The sequence below is a fragment of the Aulonocara sp. 'chitande type north' Nkhata Bay genome, linkage group LG3 (assembly GCF_057382095.1).
Source record: "Aulonocara sp. 'chitande type north' Nkhata Bay isolate Kocher_YH1m ecotype deep benthic linkage group LG3, A_spYH_male_GT1.1, whole genome shotgun sequence".
Classification (NCBI taxonomy): domain Eukaryota; kingdom Metazoa; phylum Chordata; class Actinopteri; order Cichliformes; family Cichlidae; genus Aulonocara; species Aulonocara sp. 'chitande type north' Nkhata Bay.
Genome location: NC_141346.1, coordinates 65,280,516 through 65,289,393, shown reverse-complemented (window position 1 = coordinate 65,289,393; position 8,878 = coordinate 65,280,516). Strand labels below are relative to the sequence as shown.

The 8,878-nt window shown below is 39.3% G+C and overlaps 1 pseudogene; it reads left to right on the top strand.

Annotated features, from left to right (window-relative positions):
• Positions 1-464: 464 nt before the first annotated feature.
• Positions 465-6,099, top strand: LOC147336605 (OX-2 membrane glycoprotein-like; annotated as a pseudogene).
• Positions 6,100-8,878: the final 2,779 nt, after the last annotated feature.

The window sequence follows — 8,878 nt, the reverse complement described above, 5'->3', positions numbered from 1 at the left end:
TTTTTTTAAATGAAACATAAAACACGGACTATGAAAGCCTCTTATTTTGTTTGTGCAGCTCTAACAACAGTGATACAAGCACAGCAGACTGTGCTGGCTGCAGTGGGAGAAGATGCTGAATTCAGCTGTCAGCTCTCGGAGACTAAATACATCCTTCAGGTCACATGACAGAAAATCTTACAAGATGTGGAGACAAATGTTGACACCTACAGCTTTACTGAATTTTCAAAATGCAGACAAAAATGATTGAGTTTGCTGATTAAAACACTGATGAAACTCTGCACTGGGAAGTTTTTGTACTTTACTCGGTACAGTTGATCATTCTAACATGCCTTGGAATGTCCCACAAGGAAGGGAGATTCTTCCTTCCTTCGGAGACATTTGAGTTTTCAATAATTTGGCTATTGTACGACGTTGTTTCAATACGTGGTACAATAGCCAGTGGGGACACAGAGACGTGCACCATGTCAGACTGTGGGATTCTGTGTTTGTTTTTTCTTTTTATGGCCTTTTCAAAAGGTAAGTTTTATTCCGTATTGTTGTTTTTGTTTTTTAAAGTTATTTATTGGGACAAGAGAAAAAAAAAGAAAACAAGAACCTTCACTCGTAATAATTAAAAATTGATCCTAAAATGTGAGAACTTTTCTCTGAAGTGACAAAGAGATTGTCTTTAGACAGAATTAGAGGGAGATACAATTACTGAAGAGTTTAGATTTTGTTTGAATGAGTGACAAAACGTTTCTCCCACTGAACACTCAGCCTAATAAAAAAGAACAAAATCAACTTTCTGTGTCATGAGTTGTTCATCATTCAGATTAATGAGACTGTTTTGAGAGCTGTGTGAAAACAGCTTTAGACTGTTTTGTTAAAGGTTGCCCCATGCCTATTCATATTACGATGAAAGCAATAGATAAACCACATGTTTGTGTGTTATGTATGTATGGTTGGTAAATTAACAAAAATTGGGTTGTATGTGGCCTACAATGTAAAAGACGTTTCACAACCCCAATGTAGTTAAAAACAAGAAGGCACTCATTTCCATTAGACAGAGACGGAGTTCAGGTCATAAGTAGTTTACTGACAATTATTTAACATTTGAAATCAAAAGATCCGTCAGTCCATTCACATATATACTGTTCAGAGAAGGAATGTAGTTTAGAGCAAAGTGTAGTAGTGTGCAGTGGCTAAACACACTCACCAATTGTTCTAAAATAAACAATTTATCAAAACATTAACAGTCTTTCACACATACATACGGTTTATACACTATTTTAAAAAGAAGGGGTTGAAGACCTGATTGATTACAAAAAGTCTATTAAAATGTTCTGGGTAACCACAGAAATCTTAGTCAGTTATGTCTGAGAGAGAATGTTTATGACAGAAGTAATGCCAAAATCTCAACAAACCAAAGTTACATACATGCTAAAGAGAAAGATCAAACAGTGCTGAAATTAGGAAGTGGGCAATATAGGGCTTCCCCAGTGAAATAACTGGTCTGAAATAATTGAGGCACAAATTAATAAATAACATACTAGTAATCCACAGAAGGGGAGGCCTCTGGGAAAATGTAGAAAATCAATGGGAATTTCTACAGTAGCACGAGTTACCAGTCAATACCAGTCCTGGTATTGGTTATGTTGAAGTGATGGGTTTTATAATTCATTTTTGGTCCACTGAAGGGATTGTTTTGTAACCCCAATATTGATATTTTGTAAATAAAAAATATGACCTCAATTAAACCTTTAAATTCCCTGCACTTGTCATAGATATCTACATGATGTCCAAAAAATATACATCAAGTCCAAGGTTCTAATGTTGAACGCCATATTGATGTCCAGCTTAAATCATGGTTGGACCTCCAAATTGTTGACAAAGTTCAAATGCAGTACAGACCTCCAGAATTGGTCATGGACCAACAGAACCAATATAGACACGATCTGTACATCTATCTGACTTTCTTTGTTTAGTTGGTAGCTAACTGAATTGTCTTACTTTTTTTTTTATAGATGAAAGAAAATGTACCTGAAACATACAGTATGAAACAATGAGTGTTAGGTTTATATTTATAGTCTACATCACATTTAAGTGGTACCCATATGTCAATTTGTTTGAGCCTAAAACACAGACTACTCCATGACCCGAATTATTGTTTAATCCTTCCCATCAATACCTCTCAGTTCCACATCTCTAACTCATGTTATTCTCCATGCAGCTCTAACAGCAGTGGTCCAAACACAGCAGACTGTGCTGGCAGCAGTGGGAGAAGATGCTGAATCCAGCTGTCAGCTCTTGGACACTAAAGACGTCCTTCAGGTCACGTGATGTGGAGACAAATGTTGCCACCTACAGCAAGTACTATGGTCAGAGAGTGAATGATGGCTTTAACGATAAAGTCAAGTTTAAATACACTGGACTACAGAACTGCTCCATAGTCATCAGGAATGTGACGGAGCAGGATGAAGGATGCTATCACTGTCTGTTTAACACTTATCCTGAAGGCTCCTTCACTGGTAGAACCTGCTTCCAAGTCTATGGTAAGAACTTTTGCATTAATGTGTTTAAATGTGCTAGAAACTGATTTCCTTTCAACAACATATTCCTTGCAATATCTCCTGATCCTTCACAGAGCTGCATGAACCTGTTGTTGATGTCAGAGAGTCAAACTCTGCTGAAGAGTGGGTTGTTTCCTGTTCAGCCACTGGTCGACCTGCTCCCACTGTAACACTCTCACAACAAGACCTCAGCTTCTCACAGTACAACACTGTCAGTGTGTCCAACACCAACGCTACATTCACTGTCACCACTACAGCTGTGCTCTCAGGTTCACGTAAACACAGCACACAGGTGGGATGTGCAGCACGAGTGCTCTCTGCTCCTCACAGAGAGGTGATGGAGACGATTCCTGAGGTCCAAAAAACATCTGTTTGTGGTGAGAAACTCTTTCTGTATACCACAGACTAGACTAGAGACGGATGATACTTGGGTAAATTTGACTGGGATCTAATAACAATGACTTCAGTACTTCATGAGTGATGTATTATTGTTGGTCAGCGTCACGTTTTTCTGTTTTTTTCACAGATTTTCCCTCAATCACTGTAATAGCTGCAGCAGTGCTGGTGTTGGGGTTTGTCTTTTTCTGTTGCTCCACTATGCTGCTTGAAGAAAAGTTACCTTTTCACTTTCTAGTATGTCGTTTTGTAATGTGTCTTATCTTATTAACATGATAGTGATTTATTGATTCTAACCCTAAACCTATCTAGTAATGTCTGCACATATTTTCAGTACTGATTTTAAAGTGTTTTAATCCTTCTGTCACTCAGGGAACCCAATAAGGATTCAAATACTTCAAAAGTCAACCAATGACATTGATGTGTAAGACTATTTAATAATTATTTATTTTTTATATTTCATTTATTCATTCATTCTTTGCACTGTGATTTAACCCATCTTTGTGTAAAGCAGGGGTGTCAAACTCCAGGCCTTGAGAGCCAGCGTCCTGAAGCTTTGAAATGTATCTCTGCTGCAACACACCTGAATAAAATTATTAGGTCATTAGCATGACTCTACCCTACTCAAGTAAATTTAAATAAATGTAAGTACATACCACCAGGTAGCTCCACTCGTACCCAGTGTAACGGGAAGTGAGAGGGTTAGGTTTTGGCGCTTTGAATGTTCAGTTGTGTGATGCAGCGATTAACGTTTGAGTAAAATATTGGGCTCCCTCGTGTCTTCCCTACATTCCTCCACAATGTACGTTTTTGCAAAAATGTACTTCTAGAAGTACTTTTATTGCACGATGTTCATTCACTCATGAGCTGCTGCAACATGAATCAAATGGCTGAACTGCCACCTTGGCGTGCAGTCAAGTTCTACAGTCTGCTAATAATCTAATAATAAGTATTAATATTCCTCACTCACCTTACTAAATGTTTGTGAACACAGCCAGAAACATTTGCATCACAAACACAGACTAGTGTTTATTAGCAGAAGCTTTTGGGTGGTTGCTCTCAAACCTGTGTACAAGTTTAAGCATTAATGGTCCCTTCACTGATTTCCAGGTATCCAATGTCAGGGCTAACAGATGGATTCAGACGCAGGCAGCGTTCTGGCAAGCAAAGGGTTGACAATTTATTAACACAGAAGGGAAACCACAGTGATGCGTATATACAGTGAATGGGGCAGGGCTTCAGGGCTCCAGGGGAAGGAATCCACACTCGCTCCCCACTCGGCCCAAACTCCGCCACTCCTCTTCTTAAGCACACTCGCTTTTCCACAGCCACTCTCGCTCCAATTTCCACTTATGTTGACACACACAGGGATCACAGGTCAGGGTCCGCCACCAGTTCCGGGGAGATCTAAACACAAAGAGTCCAATTAGATCAATACGCCACACAACACTGAGAGAGTTTGTCTTAGGAGAGCTGAGAGCACGAACATGGGAGGTTCAACATTCCAGTGCCGAATACTTCGCGCCGCAGCGTTAAATAGGCAAGGGGGGCGCCGCCTGATCAGCAACAGGTGTAGAAATCACCGCAGATACGTGGGCCAAGGGTGAGAGCCCACAATGAGCTCCACCCAGGGAAGCAGGAGAGAAAACAAAACAAACCTGTGGCCAACATGAGCGAGCCGGAGAGGCACAGGGACCATGACAGCCAATACCAAGTGCACAAGTTCACCCCAGATGGTTCCTCTTCTCTGTAACTTGGAGGATGTGGAGTAGGCTGTATTTTAATCAAAGACATATCAATCAATCAATCAATCAATCAATCAATCAATCAATCAATCAATCAATCAATCAATCAATAACCATGTCTAAAAACAACACAGGTTGACCAAAGTGCTGTACACAGGAAAAGAAAAAGTAGAAACAAATACACACAATGAACAAAACAAAAAATAATCCCAAATTTCGTTTTTTTTTCTGAAGGGGTCAAACACTTTTATGCAAGAATGACAGCGAGGTGAAAAACCTTCACCCGCAAGAAAACTCGAGCTGTGACTCATAGTACGAACACACACCTCACAGTAACACACTTTAATTGTTTAATGTGAACTTTTTGCCAAGCTAGCTAATCCTGACCAACACACCAGACACAGAAGATAAAGGAACGATGTTTTACTGTTAGAGACAGAAAGGTTAAAACATTTTGGCAGAGGGCTAAAAGGGGCTAAAATGACCCAAAAAGAAATTCCATTTGACCAAAAACACTTAATTTTTAAAAAATTAAGTGTATAGTTATGAATAATGAACAAATAATTAACAAACTGGGGTTTATAAATCGTGTAACACATCCTTATGGTAAGAAATTTTACCTTAATGCGTTACATGTGTTAGAAGTCAATGTATCTTTAACAATATACTCCTTATTTTATATCTCCTGATCCTTCACAGAGCTGCATGAACCTGTTGTTGATGTCAGAGAGTCAAACTCTACTGAAGAGTGGGTTGTTTCCTGTTCAGCCACTGGTCGACCTGCTCCCACTGTAACACTCTCACAACAAGACCTCAGCTTCTCACAGTACAACACTGTCAGTGTGTCCAACACCAACGCTACATTCACTGTCACCACTACAGCTGTGCTCTCAGGTTCACGTAAACACAGCACACAGGTGGGATGTGCAGCACGAGTGCTCTCTGCTCCTCACAGAGAGGTGATGGAGACGATTCCTGAGGTCCAGCAGACGTCAGATTATCAGTGATGGTGAGAAACTGAGATGCAATAACAATGCATTGTGGTAGTATGCATTTTCTCTTTGATCAATAATTGATGTATTCATTTTGATCAGTGTCACATTTTTCCTGCTTTTTCAAGTTTCCTCCTGGATCATTGTATTAGCTGCAGTATTGGTGATGATGGTCTTTGTCAGTGTTGCTGCTCTGCAGTAGGCTACTCTTTAAAGAAAAAGACCAGATAACTTTCATTTTTGATTTCTTGTCATTTTTTTCTAAACCAAAATCTATCCAATAATATCTGCATAACATTTTCTACTTGTGATTTAGTTATTAATTCTTTGCTTCATGATTCAATCGGTCTTTGTCTAGTATTAAATTTTATGTTTCCCATTTAATCCCACTGGCTTTAAAGTGTTTCACCAGATTTTTACCAAGTATTTCCAGTCTTTTGTTGTCTCTGTCCCAAATGTTCTGAAATGTGTTGCATGTATTAAAAGAAGTTGGACTTTACCAAAAAATGTACTATGTACTTATAAACTTACATTTATGAAAGCTGAACAAACATTGATATACTTGACTTTTGTAACAGTGAAAAGGCGATCTGTTTTTATTGATAAATATATATGTTTGTGTTGTGATATTTTGATACCATGGTAGCATTTACAGGATATTGTTTTATTGTGATATTATACAGAAAAGAGTTACTCAATAAGGCCCATTTAATAGTTGTTTTTCTCTTTCTCTCTGACCCAAGAATTGATGTGTAAGACTCACAGGCTGGTACCCCAAGGTCGAAAACACCACAGAGACGAGACCACTTCCTTACTCCCATCCTCCCTTTTTCTTTATCTCTTAGAAAAAGGCTCGTTAAAGGCCAGGTGGTTTGTTTCAGAATTCACTAATGAAAGAACTCTGTATTCTATGTCTAGGAGTGTATTTTGCTGGGATGATCATAAATTGTAGCTGAACTGATAAACTACACACAGGATACTTCTTTGCTCACAAGGCAGGAAGACGTTTCCTTATTTGGTCTGTACCGGTTTGAACTGAGAACTTGCTGACACACTAACCTTTTTTTCCTCTATATAAGCTGTTATGTACTAAATAAACCTTTGAGTCGATTGGGAAGGCAACCTAAAGCAGTCTCTGTTTTCTTGTTCTCCCAAGCTGCTCCCGACGTCGTAACTAACCCAGCTGAGCGGCATACCTGAGTGTTACTTTGAATAATTAGGAATCTTAGAAGGAAAGGACAGAACTCTGCTTATTGCTCGTGCCTTGGAGGGAAAACCGGGATGGACATTTTTTTCCTTCAATTTGGCGTCAGAAGTGGGATGGACTGACAGAAGGTAAATATGCGTCTTTCATATTTATATAAAGACCGTATTATACCTCTCTCAGTGATCGATCCATAAAAAAACGGGATATGCTGACGAAGTTTCACTTAGTGATCCAGAGAGATACACTGACGACTTCCTCAGTCCCCGAATAAAGTAAATTAACCCTTGTGTGGTGTTGGTGGACCCGCTAGAGTTGTGGCTTTCCAAATTAACACTATCAAACAATTTTATGTTAAATTACTATGAATTAATGTGCTTCTCGTTTTTCTTTTATATAAAATGTTATGAATAAATCAGTTATAATCAAGTGGAAAGACACAACACATTTACACGTGAAAGAATAATTAATTGTTTAATTTTTCTTTTGAAAAAAAAAACAAAAAAAAAAAAACACGGGTCTCAAGGGTTAAAAGCAGTAAATTAAAAGCAGAAAGACACAGGGAGTTGCCTGTTGTTTTGCGAGAAGTTGCTCGTTAAGCGAGAAGTTGCTCGTTAAGTGAGAGTTGCTCACCCAAACAAAAATTGCTAGCAATAAATTTAAAGTGACCTCAGCTGTGCCGCAGCGAAAATACTAACCTAAATCCTCCTAGCGTGTAAACCCCTCTGGAAATCACTGAACATGGGTCAGAATAATTCAAAGACCACAGACAGGTCCGATAAAAAATCTAAAGTACCTGTAAAACCAAAAATTAATAAAATACAAAATAAAGTCTCAAATAACGGCTCAGTACAACTCCCATTTCCGGTTACGTGTAACCTACGTCCGCGAATCGGTGAAGACGTCCATGATCACGTATCCAGAACATGCGGAAGTGCTTATGTGACTGACTTTGTTTACAACTTACGGACTGTAAGTTCAATGCATTCAAATTTATTTCCGGAGCCCTATCCCGAACGATTATCGCCAGAAAACAGGTCAGTAAAACTGAAGGCCAGTGCAGATACTACCACGAAAGCTAAAAGTGTTAAGATAAAGGTGAATTTTGATGTAGAAGGCTCAGAGGAAAGTGAGAAACTAATGTATGCAGGATTACCCGCTCCAGCACAGCAAGGAAGTTTCAGAGGACGGAAGGATAAGAGTAGAGATGTGTGTTTTTGCTGTGGAATGGTAGGACACTGGTCCAGAGAATGTCGCTTTGCAGCCACCAACAGGGCACACGCGCCTCGACCACAGAACGCAGTACAAGTTCCTGCCACTAGGCGTCAGCGGAGCTCTTCCAGACAAGGTAACTGGCAACAAAGGGAAGCATGCAATAATGGCCCCACAGGTGCAAATTTAGCTCAGTTTTCCAGCAGCCGCAGACACCCAAAGCAAAAATGAATTTGTGTATTTAATTTAACACAAAGTGTGAAATGTTTGCTGACACTGATAACAGCTTATGTTTTCTCTGCCCTATGTACCGACATGATGGAGAAGGAACATCCTCTGTGTCAACTGGACCCTCAGCAGAGAATGAACTCAACATCCTTTTTGTCCGGTACTCTATGTCACACACTGTGCCAAAAAAACGTGTACAAATACAACAAGCCACACTTTTGTTTCTCTCACACTGTTCAACAACATGATAACTGCTCACACAAGTGAAGGTCAAACAGTGATTTTGTCACATAACTCAGACATAGTTTATGACATAACTACACCATGTCGTCACATAGATCTAACCTACCCTATCGACTGTACTATTTCTGCACTTACGTTGCCAGCTGAATACCAGAATATGACATTGTGGTCTAAAAGTGAGAATGATATAGGATTTATTGACTGTACACTTTATCACGTACACCTATTAAAACACAACAAGCCAGTATATGTCAAGCAACATCCCATTTCTGCCGAAAAAGCCGCAGCCCTAGATGTCATGATAGG